The sequence below is a fragment of the Danio rerio genome, chromosome 11 (genome assembly GCF_052040795.2).
Source record: "Danio rerio strain M-AB ecotype USA chromosome 11, GRCz13ab, whole genome shotgun sequence".
Lineage (NCBI taxonomy): Eukaryota > Metazoa > Chordata > Actinopteri > Cypriniformes > Danionidae > Danio > Danio rerio.
The window spans coordinates 47,844,339-47,865,651 of record NC_141031.1 but is presented as its reverse complement, the minus strand read 5'-3'; the positions used below and the strand labels follow the sequence as shown (position 1 = coordinate 47,865,651).

Genomic DNA, 21,313 nt, shown 5'->3' with positions numbered 1-21,313 from the left:
TAAGCACTATTTTAGCTGGATTATGTTGTCGGATGGTCTTCATAACCACACCTTTTGACTTTACTATTTGTTTTTGTTGAAAATAAATTAATGTGACATATGTTTAAAATACAAATGTATTACATCATTTATCATTAGAAAAAAATTATTAAACATTAAGCAAACTGGCCAGCACTTTCAACTCTCCTCGGTCAGAATATGGCCATTGAAAAATTAAAAATCAAAACATGAAAATAATAATAATAATAATAATAATATTTCAGAGTTTTACCATTTTTCATTTGAAAATTCTTGGATTACAACAATAGCCAAAATAATATTCAAATTGATTTTCATATTGGCTGCTCCACACTTTTTTTATTGGTCATGTTTTCTTTGAAGAATAAGGTCCAAGATTTACAGAATAAAAAGTAGTTTTCTCTATTTTATATATATATATATATATATATATATATATATATATATATATATATATATATATATATATATATATATATATATATATATATATATATATATAGTATATCTCTCAAACGTTTTCTCTATTTAAAAACAATACAGTGGCGAAAGATGACTTATGTCAGATGTTTTCTTGCACAGCTGGATGTTGGACTCTTGAATAATTTTTGCTTTGGCCAAAACTAAACTTAACTGAAGCCACAGCAGGATTCCGCTTGGTCTTGAAGCCTTTATCGATGGGTTATTTCTACTGTTTATGATGGCCTAGCAGTCAAAACAGGACAAATGAGCTCATGAATGAACAAGTTCTGGGTGGGTCTTCCGAACCACCCGAACTCCCCCGGCTATGAACCTGCCATAGCAACTATAGAATTACCACACCAGATCGAATACTGTAGTTGTTGTCACCATAGCTACAATAGAATTCCTACATCAACAACTATAAAGCACCATAGCAACTATAATTAGATCAGTTACTATAGTCATAGCATCATTAGCATGAGCATTTAACTAATAAATGATTTCTCTCCGCATAGAATTATATTAAAAATGTCTTGTCTAATAGAAATATTTGACTTTTATACATTAAATTGGACTGACAACAAACTCTCTTCTCTGAATAGTAAAGAAAAGACAGTTTGTTTGATATGACAAATATTAAGTTCATATTATTATGAGAGCAGAGCTCATCCTTTAGTCTTCAGCTGTACATGATCAGATACATCCATATGTCAGATCTCTAGTCTTGAACGTGTGTGCATTCTCTCAAGCATCTCCTGACATCTTTCTCTGTTTGATGCAGAGACACACACACACACACACACACACACACACACACGTGCCTGATCAGAGGAAAACCACTTAAAGCAGAGCGCTGCGAAAACAGCAAACGCCAACAGCAGCGGTTACACAAGCAGACAGACAAAGAGGAGGAGGAGGAGTGTGTGTGTGTGTGTGTGTGTGTGCTGAAGCAGGGAGGTCGAGCGCGTGTCTCTGAGTGTTTTTCACACACACTGATCTGTCATTGGTCAGGCTGTTTCTGCTCATCAGACCTGCTGTCTCTCCTGCACAGATCTGGAACAAAATGGCTTCCTGTGCAGGAGACACACACACACACGAACACAGAGACACACACACTCAGCAGCATCAGGACAGTGTGACGCTACCCATCACACACTCATTTGAACAGTTATCCTTATGGGGACATAGGGTTCTCAAAATGTAAGGGACACAAAGTACACACAAACACACACAGACACACCGCAGCATCAGGACAGAGTGACGCTACACCTCATACACACACAGAGACACACACACACGGCAGCAGCAGCATCAGGACAGTGTGACGCTACACCTCATACACACACACAGACACACACACACACACCGCAGCATCAGGACAGAGTGACGCTACACCTCATACACACACAGAGACACACACACACCGCAGCAGCAGCATCAACACAGTGTGACGCTACCCCTCACACACACAGAGACACACACACATACAGCAGCATCAGGACAGCGTGACACTGCCCATCACACACACACTTGTAAAGCTATCCTTATGGGGACAATTGATCCTCATAACATTAGGGATATATAAGGTACACACACTCACAGATACAGCTATCCTTACCATCAGCACAGTGTGACGCTACCCATCACACACGCACACACACAGCGGCATCAGGACAGTGTGACACTACCCATCACACACACATACACACACTTATACAGTTATCCTTACGGGGACATTTGGTCTTCATTACAATAGGAATACAAGTAACACACACACACACACACACTTGTAAAGCACTCTATGGTCTGTCCACAGCTGTGATGATGTCTCTACTGTGCAGACTGTATAATCTCTCCTCTGTTATAGATTATAGAAATCTTTACGCCCGATTCACACTTGGCGTCAGCGTCATCGCTTCTCATCCACTTTGACTGGGTGACGCTGAACTGCATTGTGGATCTATCTGTGCTGCTTCAGTGGCGTTTCCCGCTGCAGAAGTTGGGAATTACTCAACTTCTCAACCGCCAATGAAAGCGTCAGCCAATCAGATCGCTTTATGAGAATACCCCAGCTCAGACTGTAGTCGCTTGCGGACTAATTTCATTGGCTGACGCTGCTATGATGATCGCGTCAGCCTCAACTTCAGACACACCCTCCGTCAAGCGTGGACGCTGACGCCCCGAGTGAGTCAGGCATTAAAGTCCCTGTGAAATAAACAGTGTTTTTTTACGTCGTCTCATACTTCAGTATCTTAACAAATCTAATGACCAATCAAATGCTCTCTAGGGTCTGACATGCCCCGCCCACTCTTCTCATTGGCTGTTCATTTGATGTGCTTGAGCCCAACCACTCTCTCTGGCAGAGCTGTGAGAGAAACAACACACTATTGGCTGTTTTTTAAGGGGTGGAGCTACACTATGCCTTTATACAGCATAACATGTGAGTATTACGCTGTATATAGCTGATGCATTCACATGTAATTTGTGCATGTGTGTGTAAACGTAACATTCTGTAGTGCATTTAGTTATTACCCAGCAGACACACAACATCATAAGACGTTAGATTTAGGTTGTGATGTCAGGTGACCAAAATTAAGTGACTACGATTAAGGACAGTGATATTTTCATGTCCAATAATGACATCGAATGACGTTGATATTTGATTGATTTTAGGTTGTTTTAGAAATGTCGAGCCAGCATCTTAAACCAGCGTCATATTGATGTCAAATACTGATATTTATTCATCAGCTATGGCAACCAAAATCCAACATCTGATAGACGTCATAGTGGTAACATCCACACAACCTCAAGCTGTAACATCATTAAACGTTGATATTTGGTTGATTTTAGGTTGGAAGTTGGTCTGACGTTGAGTTAGGACGTCAATCCAATTTTCATTTCCAAACAAAATGCAAAGTCCATGATGTTAGGGTACAACGTCAATCTGACTTCAATATTGGTGTCTTGTGCCTGCTGGGTGCTTAAAGGGCCATGAGACCCCCTCGTTTCAGCAGGGTGTTTTCACACCTCTACTTTGGAAAAAGTCAGAAAAGTGGGCGTGTCCACCTCTGTTTAGGGGGGAGTGTCGGAGGAAGAAAAGTGGGAGGGTGTGGGAGTGTCTATTTGGGCACGCGCGAGTTTCAGAGTCAAAACACACACACACACACACACACAAGAGAAAGTGATGGTGTTTAACCTACATGGACATCTGTAGTCAAATTATTTGCCAAATGATTAAATGGTGGACTTTAACTGCAGTTTGGCTCTTTCATTCAGGGAATTCAGTCGTGTCCCTCGCGACAAACGAGATATTTGATTCGAGGAACTGCTGTAAGCGTGTATTTTTCATGCAATGTTTGATACCGCACGGCGAATGAGAGAAAAAAACTCCTCAGCATTTCCCGGAAACTTAGATGCACACGGCAGGTAGCGTCAGAAAGCCGCGTGTGTTATTCCGGTCACTAAATGCGGTGAAAACCCTACACGAGGTTAAAGTTTGGTTGTAGTGCTAACATGTTTACAATAGTTAGTTCAATACGAACAAACTGAATAAACAAAGAGCACTGGTCGCTCACTTACCAAATCTGTAGAGACAGGACAATCACCAGCAACTAGAGCCGCGTCTTTATTAAGAGGAGACTAAAGCGAATCTGGATCTCAGCGTTTGCAGATGAGAACAGCTCTCAGGTAAACAATAATCCTCCTTAGACACGTAAGTTATTGTTGTGGAGCGTCGCGTACACTGTTAATCCACACGTGACTCCAGCTGCGCTCTCACAGAGAGAAAATGAAAACAAAACTTCACTGCAGCAAACTATAAAAGCAACACTTCACGCTTGTTTTGCCAACACAACGTGGCGTCTCTGTCGTCTAAACACTGTGACAGTAATGAATATTAATGAAGTTGCACAACAGAGCGCGCTGATTGGTTTGAACCAAGCTTTACTCATGCATTAATGCAGCACACTGTAAGACGTAATAAGACACACTCTGGCACAGACGTCCAGTCTGCACGCTGGAATACACGCTATTATCTCATGACCGTGACGCAGCTTCAACAATTCGTTTCAAACCGGAAGTACGAATTTGCTTGAAATAACGCAAAAACAACCAATTTACACTTTTTAGTGAAATATAGGTGTCCTAATAGTGTTTTTAGCAGTGTGGGACACATATACCACTGTCAACAGCTCAACACATGTGTTCTGGTGTTTCGTGACTCTTTAAGGCTATTTCGGTCATCATACAGTAAACATCCGCATCTCATCAGTAACATCTAAACAGTCTCTGGGTCAATGTGTGATGTTTTTGGACATCTTCTTGGACACTTTCAATGCTTCCAGACAGTTTGCTGAGATTATAAATCACCCATGTGTTGAAGTTCATTATGATGAGATTCACCTTCTCTGTGTGATTTGATTGGACAGGAATCACAGACCTGATTCTTCTAATCCTCATAAAGTAGTGATGCAGGGTGAAGGACAGTAGTGGAGTAACAGCACAGATACTGCAGTAAACATGTACTCAAGGGAAAGTAAAAGTTCACATTTATAAAAAGGCTTAATACATTACAATTCCTGAGGAAAACTACTCACTTATAGTAGTCTGAGTATTTGTAAAGTGTTACTTCACACCTCTGATGATCTTCCAGTACTCTGTCCACCACTGTTTTTCAGCAGAGAGGCAGAAGGCAAGCTAATATTAGGTTGAGCGCTTCATCAATGCTTCAGTCTGGCCAGCAGGTGGCGTGTGCTGTCCTCAGTGAAATCAGTCTATCCATCAGCTGATCTCTGACCTGTTTTACAGCACCAGAGCAGCTGTGTGTGTGTGTGTGATCGCTGAGAGCTTCTGTCCGTCTGCAGCTCCTCCAAACGCTCTGATCAGCACTTTAAAAGCAGCATTGATTTACAGCTTAGCGCCGCAGAAATGCAGCAGCCCCCGTGGGAGACCTGTCAATCATTACTAAGCCACGCCTTACTCTTTGTGTCAGCGGCGGGGGGAGGGGCTTGGTGGACAGAGCTGTCAATCACAGGGTCACTCCTGCTCATTATAGCTGTGAACTGAAGTGTGGGGCAATATGGTCTTCCCGGGATTAAGCACACTGTGTATGTATAATACATTTGAAAATAAAACAATTATTAATTAACAAATAATGTTTGATAGATTTATGTGACCTATTTAGAGTACAATTAATAAGTAAACAAATAATAGTATTTCAATAATATTAATAATAAATGCGCAGTAGGTAGTGCTGTCGCCTCACAGCAAGAAGGTCGCTGGTTCGAACATCAGCAGCTGGCTCAGTTGGTGTTTCTGTGTGGAGTTTGCATGTTCTCCCAGCATTCGCGTGGGTTTCCTCCGGGTGCTCCGGTTTCCCCCACAGTCCAAACACATGCGGTACAGGCTAAATTGGGTAGGCTAAATTGTCTTTAGTGTGTGTGTGTGTGTGAATGAGTTTGTGTGGGTGTTTCCCAGAGATGGGTTGCGGCTGGAAGGGCATCCGCTGTGTAAAAATATGCTGGATAAGTTGGCGGTTCATTCCGCTGTGGCGACCCCGGATTAATGAAGGGACTAAGCTGACAAGAAAATGAATGAATGAATGAATGAAGGATTTAACAGGAACAGGAAAAATATAAACTATAAATATGTAAAAACTATAAAACTATATATATATTTGTATATATAATGGAGAAAAGTTTTTAATAAATTACATATTTATATTTAATACAAATTAGAAATAAATATAAATATATTTAAATATTTTAGTTGTGAATTTTTTGTATTTTATTTATTTTTATATAGACACATAATATTTATACAAGTGAGCTCACAAATATTATGTAAATATATATTTTTTATTTATTTATTAATTATTATTATTTTTTATTATAATTATTTGCATGTTGTTATGATTGTTTGACAGCACTCATTTAATTATATTGAAACATTGCTGTTAAATGTAGCACATAATAACTAAGAAGCAGCAAGTAATGCATTTCTTTCATTCTTTCATTCTCCTTCAGCTTAGTTCCTTTATTAAACAGGGGTCACCACAGTGGAATGAACCGCCAATTATTCCAGCATATGTTTTACACAGCAGATGCCCTTCCAGCTGCATCCCAGTACTGGGAAACACCCATACACACTTATTCACACACACTCATACACTACAGCCAGTTTAGTTCATTAATTCCCCACACAGAAACACACACTGACCCAGCCGGGACTCAAACCAGCGACCTTCTTGCTGTGAGGCCACAGTGCTAACCACTGAGCCACTGTGTCACCCCAATGTACAACAATAAATGAAAATAAATCAACAAATTACACATTAAACTATTGTAAAATGAAATGAATCAGTGTTGGTGTAGAGTGTGAAGCGGTGCTGCTGCTGCTGCTGCTGTGTGTGTTCAGTCTAGGAGCCGTGGTGTGGGGGTTGCATTAGTGTGTGTGTGTGTTATCAGTGTGTGACAGATGTACAGCTCTTCACTTCCTGTTGATTCTGCAAGTCAGAGAGGGTCAGATAGAGCTCAGCGTTCACCATTACTGATGCACTACACACTCGACACACTGACCTGACCTGCAGAGAGAGAGTTTGATGTGCATGATGTTTAGGCCATGATGCCTGGACTCGAACCAGTGACTTTCTTGCTGTGAGGCCATAGTGTTAACCACTAAGCCACCGTGTCGCCCCCTCAGATTATTATTATTTTTAATGTTTTTTTAATAAAAGTTTTTTTTGTTTATCACATGATTAATATGTCAAGTTTATATCCCACATGTCTGACTTTTCTTCTCGTTTATATCTTTAAACATGAATTTCACTGAACTGAAGAACAAAAAACTCAGATTTGCAGGGTAAAAGTATTAGTTATCGTCATTTGTTTCTCCCGTGGTCTTGACTGCTGATCTGAAAGACACGACAGCTGCGTTCAGAGTGTGTTTAGCAGCGAGCAGCACCGACTGAAGCATATTTGCTCAGTGTATTGTGTTGAGGATCTGCTTTGTGCGTTTCCCAGCATGCTTTTCTAAAGTCAAACACACTCCAGCAGCACGTGACCACGACAGGAACATGGTAAAACTCTCCGTGTTTACCATGTCTCGTGTAGAACTGATACTGAAGCAGCTGAGGGTGTGCAGATAAAGCCTTGCATTGCTGTGACACACACTCATACACACACACACACATCTGAAGATTAGCCTTTGTGTACCGTTTTAACACTGTAAAAACAAATCCATAAAATATACGGTAAAATGACAGCTGTGCTTGCTGGAATTTCACAATTAAAATAAAGCCTCACATTGCTCTAACACACACACACACACACACACACACACACACACAATATTTGTGTACCGGGCTGTATAAAATCTGTGAATGTATGTTAAACAAAAATATATTAAAAATATGTTAAAAATATGTTAGCAACATAAAATAAAAGAATTCACAGTAAATGACTGTGTTTTATTGATTATTTTGCCATTTACTGTAAAAAATAAACTCAGTCAAATTTACAGTGAAAAAGCAGCTGTGGTTGAGGGATTTTAACCATTAAAAATACAGTAGGATTGTAAAAGAAATTTCTAAATTATACAGTAAATTACTGTATTTCATAATTTGTTTTTGTCATATACTGTAAAAAAACACTTGTGGCTGCAATAGGAACAATGGGAATGCAAAATATATGTCTACATTTTACATTTAATTACCATATCTAATATGTTTTTGCTATACAATGTAGAAACAAATCTGTAAAAATTACGATAGCTGTGGTTGCTGTAATTTACCCGCATAAATTTTATAGTAAATTACCATATTTTCATAGGTATACTGTAAAAAATTTGGACAGTAAAAAAATGGACAGCCGGCATTGCTGACCGTTAATAGATAAAAATACAGTCTGAATGTAAAATAAACTTATAGATTTTACAGTAAATTAGCGTTTTTAATTTTTTGCCATACACAATCAGTAAAATTTACGATAAAAAAGACAGCTGTGGTTGCTGGAGTTTAACCGTTAAAAATATAGTAGGGACGTAAAAGAAACTTCTAAATTTTACAGTAAATTACCATATTTTTTTCTATACACTGTAGAAAATAAAATCAGTCAAATTTATAATAATAAAAAGTTACGAGCTGCGGTTCTTGGAGTTTAACCATTAAAAATATGCTAGCAACGTTAAAGAAATGTCAACATTTTACAGTAAATTACCATATTTCATACATTTTTTTGCTATACACTGTAAAAATACATTTTTACGGTAACAAAAAAGCTGCTCTGGTTGCCCGAAGTTAATAATTAAAAATATAATATGGACTTAAAAGAAATTTCTAAATTTTACATTAAATTACTGTATTTAATACATTTTTTTCTATACACTGTAATAACAATCTTTAAAAAAATTTACAGTAAAAAAAGACAGCTGTAGCTGCCAGAATTTAAACATTAAAAATATGATAGGAACGTGAAATAATGTCTACATTTTACAGTAAATTATCAAGTTTCATCACTTGTTTTGGCCTATACTGTTAAAAAGTGCAATGAGTAAAATTTACGATAAAAAGACAGCTGAGGTTGCTGGAATTTAACTGTTAAAAATGCAATAGTAATGTGAAATAAATGTCTACATTTTACAGTTAGTAACATATTTCATATTTGTTTGCCATACAACATAGAAACAAATCTGTAAAAATTAGGATGGAAATGACAGCTGTGGTTGCGGTATATAGTGTGTGGCTATTTTTTTTTGCCATATACTGTAAAAAATGTAAACGGTAAAAAAATAGACAGCTGTAATTGCTGACCGATAATAGTTAAAAATACAGTAGGAATGTAAAATAAACATAAATTTAAACTAAAGTATTTCTTTTTTTTTTGCATTACACTGTAAAAAAATTAAATAAATAAAATTTCTGATGAAAAAGACAGCTGTTGTTGCTGGAATTTAACTGTTAAAAATATAGTAGCGACGCAAAAGAAATTTCTACATTTTATAGTAAATTACCACATTTCATATTTTTCTATACACTGTAGAAAATAAAATCAGCAAAATTTATAATAATAAAAAATTTCGAGCTGCAGTTGCTGGAATTTAACCATTAAAATATATGCTAGCAATGTTAAAGAAATGTCCAAATTTTACAGTAAATTACCATATTTCATACATTTTCTTGCCGTACACTGTAAAAACACATTTTGTGGTTGCCCGAAGTTAATAGTTAAAAATATAGTAGCGACGTGAAAGAAATTTCTAAATTGTACATCAAGTTATCGCATTTAATAATTTTTTCCCGTACACTGTAATAACAATGCATACAATTTACAGTAAAAAAAAGACAGCTGTAGTTGCCAGAATTTAACCATTAAAATATGATAGGAATGTGAAATAATGTCTACATTTTACAGTTAATTATTACATTTCATTTGTTTTGGCCTACACCGTTAAAAAAACATAAAATAAGTAAAAATTTACGATAAAAACGACAGCTGAGGTTGCCGGAATTTAACTGTTAAAAATATGCTAGCAGTGTAAAAGAAACGTCTAAACTCTAAAATGAAAAATACAGTGTTTGTTAGTCTCTTTTGTTTAATTCATTTCTTTATTTTTCTTCATTAAGTTTGTTTTTTATTTTTATCATTATTTTATTTGACTATATTTGACTTTTCTTGTCTGTGTATGTATTTATCTAAGGTTTTTTTATGTACAATTGATGGCAAAATTCTTCGCCTTCCTGTGCAATAATTCCCAATGATGTTGAACAGATTCAGGAAATGTTCACAGTGTTTCCTCTATTATTTGTTCTTCTGAAGAAAGTCTTATTAGTTTTATTTTGGTTAGAATAAAAGCAGTTTTTAATAGTTTTAAAGCCATTTTAAGGTCAATATTATTCACCCCTTCAGCAATATTAGTGTTGGATTGTCTCCAGAACAAACCACTGTTATACAATGACTTGCCTAATTACCCTAACTTTACCCTAATTACCCTAGTGAAGCCTTTACATGTCTTGAAGAATAACTAGTCTAATAATATGTGCTGTCATCATGGTAAAGAGTAAATAAATGAGTTTTTAGAGATGAGTTATTAAAGCTATTATGATTAGAAATGTGCTAAATAAATCTTATCTTAATAAATTGGGGACAAAACATACAGGAGGGCGAATAAATCTGACTTCAGCTGTACACATAAAGCACACCCCCATGTGAGACGTGTGTTTCTGGTGGTGTTCTGACAGCAGTGTGGAGTGATTCTGGGTTATTTATCAGTGTATAATGTGATCATCATTGATTATCCAGCTCTGCGTTCAGTAGCTCAGCATCGAGCCAGCATTGATTCTCTCTAATTCCCCGCTGGATAATTGTCATTTATCGTCCGCTTGTCAGTGGAGATCATCACACTATTAAGTGCACTAAAGCTATAGACGTGTCTGCGTGTGCAACTCAGTCATTGATTTGTTTGGACAAGCTTGAGGGTGCTAATCTGCTCTGGAGGGTTTACCTTTTACATGCGTGTGTGTGTTCAGTGTTGTGTAACAGAGGAGCTGTAATTAAATCACTGACCCACTGGAAAAGAACAGTAGGGGATTACTGATCATTTCAGGGCAGTTTCTTATAATATAGAAGTGGGTACTTTGTTATGAATAGCAGCAGTGTTAGGGAAAGTTGCTTCTGAAAGTAATGCATTACAATATTGAGTTACTCGCTAAAATGGTAACGAGTTGTGTTACTGTCTATGTTAAGTGATGTGTCGAGTTATTTTTGAGATATTTTTCTCACCTGGCTGAGACTTGACCTCTTTCAGAACTCATTAATTCACTTAATCATTAATTTTTTCGTTAGATTAGTCTCTATTTCAGAGGTCGCCACAGCGGAATGAACCACCAACTATTTTAGTATATGTTTTACGCAACGGATGCCCTTCCAGCAGCAAGCCAGTACTGGGAAACACCCATACACACATTCACACACACTCATACACTACAGCCAATTTAGTTGATCAATTCCCCTATACGCTTATTTCACCCGGTCGCCTTTTTTTTTATTTTTATAAATATATTTATTGGATTTTCATGAGTTCATAAAAAAAAAAATACAAAAAGCGCCTCCTTTTTTAGGTGTTTATTATAACACAGACAACATATACAGATATTTTAAACACTTTCAAAAGTGTTTTATAAAAATTCAAAGGGTTTTCTTTAAAATGATTCCAAATTTTTGCATTTCCACCTCTGCATGTGGATTTGGGAAGCTGTTAAATTTGGGTAGGCAAAATCCAGGCGGAAATCTCAAAATAACAGCAGAGTTTAACTGGATAACTTGGGAGACCCTACCAGGGATATTAGCCCCCGACTACATAGCTCTTTCATTTAATTTTTATTTAAAGAGCCCCTATTATACATGAAATAGAGTCATATTTTGGATATAAGGGTCTCCAACAACAGTTTAATATGCATGCAAGGTCAAAAAACCCTTTCATGGTCTTATAATCTGCATTTATTTTTACCTCATTATCCCAGCGACTCCCGTATGAATCGCCCACTGATTCATTTGTTCCCAAACCCTTAGCACGAAGCTAATCTGTGCTGATTGGACCGATGACAGTCTGTTGCGATTGGTCGACACTGACTGCCTTATGCGACAGACAGAGTGAAATGCCCAGCAGCTAATCAACAATATAGAAGCAGTCACAGTTCATACACGCTTCATAGTGTAAGATGTGGAGTTTGGCTGCCTGTGGGTGAATGTAAATATAGACGATGGACTTGACATTATTTTATTGAGCAAAAACTCCAACAACTGGCGAGGAGATCTCCTAGCTTGTCACACTCTGCTCTTTTCACAGACACACACACACACACACACACACACATAACCCTCCTCTGGACGACAACGCACACACACACGCACATGTAACCCTCCTCTGGACGACAACGCGCGCACACACACACACACACACATACACACACACACACACAAACACACACACATAACCCTCCTCCGGACGACAACGCGTGTGCGTGTGAATAACTTGGTTTCGTTGACACGTCATGGCGAAACACCTAATGATTCGTTATCAAGGCGACTCGTTTGAAGCTCTATGAGTCGACTCTTTTATGAATCAACAGTTTTAAACACTGTAAGCCTTAGCTGGATACTTCACTTCACTCAGAGCTGTGTTACACACTACATGGAAGGGCATTTTCAAAAACCCATAATATGGGCTCTTCAATATTTATATCATTTTATTCTGATGTATAAACAGCACGCATCTGAATTCTGCATCAAATCCTGTGAGTTGATGGTAATGTAAGCTGCTCTCGGCTACTTATATTACAGAGCTGATGTGCGCATTTGTAAGTCCTGATTTATTTCGTTATTGCTGGATATATGATGACAGACAGAGAGAGAGAGAGAGAGAGAGAGAGAGAGAGAGAGAGCGCAGTGAAAAGTGCTGAGCAAACAGATAACGCAGACAGACAGACAGACAGAGTCCATCTCACATCATCTCGCTGACAGAACCAGAGATGCTTTTCTGTAATTATTTGTCATGCAAATAAAGTGGAGTGCATCGAGCTGACCTGGAGATTCAGCATATGAACATTTGTCTGCTGCATAACCGTTATTGTGGGAATATAGATCAATATCAGCCTTTTACTACATCATATACTTTTAAAGCACTTCATTGGCAGGATTGTGTTTACATGCTGTATTGAACACAGCAAGAAAATTAGAGAAGCAAATAAACAAATCCAACAATTATTATTATAGGATTGTACAGGCTTAATGGAATAGACACCATTATATTTAAACCATTATTCAAATAATATGTTCTATAAAATCACCTCACAGCAAGAAGGTCACTGGTTCGAGTCCTGGCTGGGTCAGTTGGTGTTTCTGTGTGGAGTTTGCATGTTTCGGTTTCCCCCACAGTCCAAACACATGCGCTATCGGGGAACTGATAGTAGTGTATGAGTGTGTGTGTGTGAATGGGTGTTTCCCAGTACTGGGTTGCAGCTAGGAGGGCATCCACTGTGCAAAACATATGCTGGATGAGTTGGCAGTTCATTCCGCTGTGGCGACCCCTGTTTAATAACGGGACTAAGTCTAAAAGAAAATGAATAAGAACTATTTATATCACTTTTATTATATCTATCTACTGTCTAAAATTATATTTTATGCCAAATATCAGAATAATAAAATTACCATTTTTACTTTAAATAAAAATAAATTTAATTATCCAATATGTCTAAATAATAAAATCACAATTTTAATTTATAATAAATTAAATAAAACAATAAATAAATCTAATTAATCATTTTAAATGTACATTTTTTCTGCAATAATCAGAATAAAACCACATTTTGTCTTAAAATAAATGAAAAAAATCTAATTATTATTCAAAATGTCTAAATAATGAAATCGCAATTTCCATAAAAAATTTATAATAATAATAAATAAATAAAGCTAACTATATGCAAGTTATCAGAACAATAAAAACACAATTTACATTTTTTAAATAATTAAAAAATACTTAAATTGACATTTTATGCAAAATATTTAAATTAAATTATTTTCCAAAAAGAATAATAAAATCACAATTTCCATAAAAAATAAAACAATAATAATAAATAAATTAATTTATACAAAATATCTGAAAAAAAACACAATTAAAATTTTTTAATAATAAAAAACATTACTTTTTTTTGCAAAATATCTGAATATCATATTAAAAATAAAATATATTAATACATAGTAATAAACTAATTATGTAAAATGTCTGAATAACAAAAACACAATTGACTTTTTTATTTTTATTTAAAAGAAATAAATATATAGCACAAAGGAAGAGAGAGTAAAAGAGATATTAGAGATGCACTTGCAAACTCATGCACACTTCTACATGATTATAAATGAATAATTTTAAATATACTGATCTTTATTCTTTATTATTGCTGTTTATTCTGATTAAAGGTTATTATTTTACTACTATACTATCTACTGTGTTTAATATGTTTTATAATGAATGTGTCCTTTTTAGGTAAACTTTATAAATGCTTTGGCAGTACGTCTGTAGCATTTGTCATACCAATAAAGCCATTATTAAATTGAATTGAAATAGAGTAAGAGGGAGAGTGTTTTATTTTGATTTGATTATTTATTTTATTATTATTATTTTCACTACTTCATTGTTTTTTATTATCTTTTTAATGTAAACATTGCAGATGCTTTTGCCAATAAAGCAAATTTGAATTGAGAGAGGGGGAGAGACATAGAGAGAGAGACATAGAGAGAGAGAGAGAGAGAGAGAGAGAGAGAGAGAGAGAGAGAGAGAGAGAGAGAGAGCGAGGGAGAGAGCGAGTTAGCCAGCTTCATCTATCTTCCTTCAGAGACTCTGGCCTGTGTGTGTGTGTGCGTGCGCGCGTCTATTGTTCGCTCAGCGCCCGAACACAAAGACTCTTGAGGCGGCTTCATCGGCACCTTCAGCTCGAGGCCTCGCGGGACTCAAACCGGACCATTTCACACTGATAACCGCCGTTTCTCATGATTTAACACCGATTTTCCAGAGTATCCGGGTCCCGGGATTCACATAAAGCCCGTGCGGAGTCGGCGGATCCTCCGGTACCGTACACCAGTGTTCCAGGTAAAGCTGAGGGGTTTATTTACACGGCTTTAAAAGCGATAAGTCATTATTGTTTTATCACAGTGGAGGTTTTCTTGATGATGTTTTTATTGTCGACTTTTATTTTGGCAGGTTTTACGGTTTTATCGGTTGTTTTGCTGTTTTATGTCGGTGTTTTATTGCGCCTTTAGCATTAGCCTTTAGCCTCGGGCCTCATCAATGGGGTTTATTTACGATCAGCAGGGCTCGTTTAAATGTATAATGTGTGTTATCTGCTCAGCTTTTCGATGCTGAAGTCTGTCAGACTCATGTGTTTATTAAAAGTGTTGTTTTTTTTGGAAATGTGTGTGTTCAGGTGGTGTAAACACACACTAGTCCGTTCATATGAGCTCATGGGTCCCGTGACCACTGCCATCTACGCGGATTTATTTTGTTTTATAAAAAATAATTTTTTATTTCACAAAATACTTAATTTAGCTTTCTGTAAGTTCAAAAGTAACATCAGTACTGTGTACAGTAGTGTACACTATACTGTAAATACGTATTTATAAGACCAAATGCAAGATAATTTGAGAAAAATACAGTTTATTGCACTTGTTTATCCGGTTATTTCACTGTATACACTGTTTTTTTCTATGAAATAGCCACACTATTAAATAGTATCTTTTTTTTTATTATTATGTTTGTCATCAAACTGGTTGAGATTTGTGCGTAATAAATATTCAGTTTACAACCAAGTGATGTGAAAAATGAAAACTGTCATTTATTTACTCATCCTTGTTTCAAACCTTTAGGATCACAAATTTCTTTCTTTTGTTGGTCAGATATTTAGAAACCTGTAACCATTGACATCTATTGTATTTGTGTGTCCTACAATGGAAGTCAATGGTTACCGGTTTTCAGCGTTCTTCAAAATATCTTAATTTGTGTTTAATAGAAGGTAGAAACTCAAAGGTTTGGAGGGAGAGTAAATAGTGAGTAAAGGGTAATATTTAGGTGACCTATCCTTTAAATCAGCTATATACGCCTTAAATATATCTGTTGATACTGTCTGTATATTGTGATACACAAGTGTGTTATGTTTATTCGTGGTGGTGATCTGCATTATGGGATGTTAATCTCTGGTCTGTCTACTTTTGGTGGTGAAAATGCAATCCCACAGGTTAACAAAGAGACTTATTGACATGTTAGTGATTTAAAATAATGTATAAGAGATAATATCTAAAGGAATAACTGTGTAAAATAACAGTAAATGTGCTGCAAAATATTACAAGGTAGCATAATATACAACACCAATCCACTTTAACATCACTTTAAGCTAATAAAAATGTTCATAAAAGTCACTTTTTCAGACTTTTGGAGGTTAGAAGTTGTTGGAAGAAAGATCAAGATGCCATAATGCAATTTTAAAGTATAACTAAATGGGGAAAAATAAAAACAGAAAACACAAAATACAAAAAAACTGCTTATTTATGTAGTTTTTAGAGTGTAGTAACATAAGATAATATAATAAGACTGTACTGTTTGTGTAATAGTGAAATATTCCTGATTCAGCAGCACACACACACACACTCTGACTCTGTAAAGTAGCTCTCCAGTTGTTTTTTCCTGTTAATTCCCAGTAATTTCCATTTGCTGGAAGCCATCAGCATCATCCTGAGGGTCTCTGTGGTGTTGTGGTGAACACAGTCATTAGCAGATCATATGATCATCATTTCTCAGACCATTAGTCTGTTATGTCAGGCATAAAATCCACACGGTTGTCTGTATGTGGCTTGTATGTTCAGTGTTCTCCTATGTATATGTGCACTCTGCTTAGATCATGTGGCAGCAGAATTTGATTACCGGAGCCTGCAGTGATGTCGTGTGCATGTGAGAGAGATTTTCACCAAGGCAATTTACTGCTCGGGAAGTTTAAGTTTGTCCTTTGATTGCATTTGGAAGTCATTAAGCAGCAGTTGAATGAAATCTCTTAATGGGACGCTCTTAATGCTCACGTTTATCGCTGCACAGTATATCGTTTGAGCATTGATATCGCAATGTGTATATCCTCTAATAGTCACGCCGCTGCCTTAGATTATTAAAATATAAAGATATTATTGGATAATATTATTTATGTTGATTATATATGATGTTACATGTTTGTATTTAGAGTGTGTATTGATGTTTCCTAATACTGGGTTGCAGCTGGAAGGGAATCCGTTATGTAAAACATGCTGGCTAATTTGGGGGTTCATTCCGCTGTGGCCACTTCTGTTGAACTAAGGGGCTATGCTGAAAAAAAAAATTAATGAGAACTATTTATATCACTTTTATTATATCTATCTACTTTTTAAATTATATATTTTTGCCAAAAATCAGAATAATAAAATACAATTTTTACTTTAAATAAAAATAAATTTAAATATCCAAGATGTCTAAATAATAAAATTGCAATTTTAATTTAAAATAAATAAAATAAAACAATGAATAAATCTAATTATTATGCAAAATATCTGAATAATAAAAACACAATTTACAATTAGTATATATATATTTTAAAAAATATTTATTTTAAAGGTACATTTTTATTCTGCAAAATATCAGAATAAAATCTAATTTTGTATTAAAAATAAATAGAAAAAAATATTATTTTTATCCAAAATTTCTAAATAATAAAATCACAATTTTCATTTAAAAATATATAATAATAATAATAATAATAATAAATAAAGCTAACTTTATGCAAAATATCTTAACAATAAAAACAGTTTACATTTATAAACTAATAAAGATGAATGATGAATAAAGGAACTAAGCCAAGAGAAAATTAATGAATATATTTACAGTTCCACTCCTTTGCAGAAATAACCATAAACGCTGTTTATTTCACATCTATCTTCTGTCTGTCGTATTTATGGTAAAATATAAAGATATTATTGTATACAATTATTTATGCAATGATGAGCATGTTTTTTTACATTTAATTGTTACATTTTTATACTTGTATATAGTTATTCTCCACAGAAATAACCAATAAGGCTCTTTTTATTTTTGTTCTGTTGTATTTATATGTGATTGTGATTTTATTATATTTTTCTCAGATCACCCATTCGAACTAAATTATGGAGGTCTTTCTAAATAGAGCTATTCAGGGTCATCTGGTGAAGTTATACTCGTATCACAGCGAAACTAAATATCGCAATGTGAGATTTTACTAACATCATGCAGCCCTCCTCATGTTTGAGTTCTTTATTAAATGCTAAACGTGCTGATTTTTGAGTTTCTACAAGCTTCTTGATTTCACTCCAGATGTACACACTCATATTTAATCAAAGGGGAAGAGCTTAAGCCTATTTGTAACTTGAGTAAGAATATTTTGGCTATAAAATATTTTAAAGAATGTATATTTTTAGTGGTGCATCCAAAATAAAAGTTACTGTATTAAATTATATAAATATTCTCATGCATGCACATATTTGAGAAAATGTTTATTTAAATTTTGCTGCAAAATATGCATATGATGCTAATTAAACATAAATTTAAATATCCATGTAACAAAATGGTTTTGTTGTTATCTATGTGTCTGTATATTACTTGTACATGATAAATATAAATAACACACACACATACTGTATCTTGTGTCAAAACACACTCTATTTTTTGGATGTGATTAATCGTGCTAATCTTACCCCAGCAGTAATATTTTTAAAAGATATTAAAAAATGTTGTTAATATTCAGGAAATATTTTGAGGGGAATTTTTAAATTAACCATTGATCACATTGAAAGATCTTCTTGCCTTTTTTTATCAGTGTTGTTATTTGTTTTGTTTTATATAATGCATGATTATTAAGAAGCCGTTTTATATATATATATATATATATATAATGCTGATATGGCATTAAAATGTAAATAAAAAATGTTGCTTTCAGGATGAAGTTTTGCTCCAAAAGGAAATCACATTTTTGTTATACAATATATTGTGATAATAGCATCACCCCAAAATACACAATTATTTATTGTTTAAGTGTATAAGTGTATGAGTGTATTTTAAAAGTATTTAGACTTGAGTTGGCAGTGTTTGTTCATCACAGCAGCAAATTAATCAAAACATTATTATTTTCATGATAATCTGGCCAAGCATGCACAAAATATTGACTGAAAATCATTAAGACTATAATGCATTTGTAAACATAAGTTAATGTAACTAAAGACTCGCAATGAAAACTATAAAACCATTTTTTTATATTAGCTTATGTTAATTTACTAGTTAATAACTCAAATCAAAGTTGAACTCCTAAAAGAACTAATAAAATAACAAATTTTAGTATAATAAATCTGGCTTAATCTCACTGCTGATTTAATGCATTATCTAACATTAACTAATGAGACTTTATTGTAAAGTGTTTCCTTTTTTACTTTATAATTCTTATAACATTTGTTTACCCTACAATAAGGATGCAATATATATGCGCAATGTGGGAATCTGCAATAGTTGCATCGCAGTATATGAAATGTTGAGTTAGGATTATAATTTAAACCATTTGTACATGAGAAAGATCAAATTTGTTGCTTCAACATAGACTAATTTTATTCATTTATATAAAACAGACAGTAGTCATCATTAAAAGTGGATCAAAATACGAGTGGTGTTGAATAGTTAGGACAAGTTAGGACAACTTTGATTTTTGTGGTGGTTTTGATCCACTTCAAATGTTGACTATACTGTTTACAGGGTTATTTTACATTTGATTATCTTATTGCTGCACCTCAATACTGGAAGACTCTCTAAAAAACAAAGCACTGTCTATTCCATTTGTAAAATATGTCTATGTTTGTTCTAATGCATTCATTTATGCTTGTAATTTCTTTTATTTTAAGCATATACACACCCAATCAATGTAAAATTAGGAAAGCTTCCCAAAAGAGTTCTATAAATCTCAGTAAATGATTTTTAGATTGCAATATTGCAATCTGAATATAATATATTCTTGCAGCCCCATAGTACAATTTTATAAATTAAAGCAGTACACAAAGTAAAAGTCACTTTTTTTGCAGCTCTGGTGAATATTGTGATGATAATACCATATATTGTGCTAAAAGCTTTTGCCATTATTCGCAACAAGATCATTTGGCGCTGTGTGTGCATCTGTGGAGGTGTTGCTTGTGTAATATTGATAAGTGTAGCGCTGTTTTAGAGGGGATTTGTGTCCGTGAACAGGACTGACCTGTGTCCAGTGTCGTCCCCAGTGAATATTTAATGGCTCAAAGTCTGTGTTATGAATGTTTAATGAAGGATGTGCTCTGGAGCCGGAACAGATTTGTGTTTTTCAGTGGGAAGTTTGGACTCTCCAGTGTTTGATCTGATTCTGTCTCTTAAATACGCTTCTGTATTGAAGTCAAGGATGTTTTACGGTGCAGTGTGAATGCTCAGACTAGTTGTTGGCTCAGAATTGTGTTTATCAGCTTGCTGCTTGATATGCTGTTGTCTAAAATCACAATATATACAGTTGATGTCAGAATTATTTGCCTTCCTGTGAGTTTTTTCTCAAATATTTCTCAAATGATGTTGAACAGATTCAGGAGTTGTTTACAGTATGTCTGATAATATTTGTTCTTCTGGAGAAAGTCTTGTTTGTTTTATTTTGGCTAGAATAAAAGCAGTTCTTGATTGTTTTAAACCCATATTAAGGTCAATAATATCAGCCCCCTTGAGCAATATTAGTGTTGGATTGTCTCCAGAATAAACCACTGTTATACAATGACTTGCCTAATTACCCTAACTTTACCCTAATTAGTACCCTGGTGAAGCCTTTACATGTGACTTTAAGCTGAAACTAGTGTCTTGAAGAATATCTAGACTAACATTATTTACTGTCATCATGACACAGATGAAACAAATTAAATGAGTTATTAAAACTATTACGTTTAGAAATGTGCTGAAAATAATCTTATTTCCCTTAAAAACAGAAATTGGGGGAATAAAATATAAAGGAGGGTGAGTAATTCTGACTTTACCTGTATATTATATAGACAAAATAGTTGTATAGTATGATCGTTTATTTTGTGGTGTGGTAAAATAATTGTCCATCATTTGGATGAGTGCAGTTTTACAGACAGAAATGAGAATAACAGCATGGAGAGAAAGTTAAAAGCTTGAAAGTATAATGTTTACATTTAGCATTTTGTTTGGCACTGTTCCATGTTGGGCCTGTAATCATTAGTTCATATAT

The 21,313-nt window shown here is 34.9% G+C and overlaps 2 protein-coding genes across 9 annotated transcripts in view; both read left to right on the top strand.

Annotated features, from left to right (window-relative positions):
• The window catches only part of tomm20b (translocase of outer mitochondrial membrane 20b), a 575,852-nt gene that overhangs the window by 210,476 nt on the left and 344,063 nt on the right, over nt 1-21,313 (top strand). The window lies entirely within an intron of this gene.
• The window catches only part of ldb1b (LIM-domain binding 1b), a 48,811-nt gene that overhangs the window by 7,355 nt on the left and 20,143 nt on the right, over nt 1-21,313 (top strand). For 4 of the 8 annotated variants that reach the window (XR_015501756.1, XR_015501754.1, XR_015501755.1 and 1 more), the window contains 1 exon segment: nt 14,865-15,120. The gene's annotated coding sequence lies outside the window, so the exon portion shown is untranslated. 8 annotated transcript variants of the gene reach the window in all.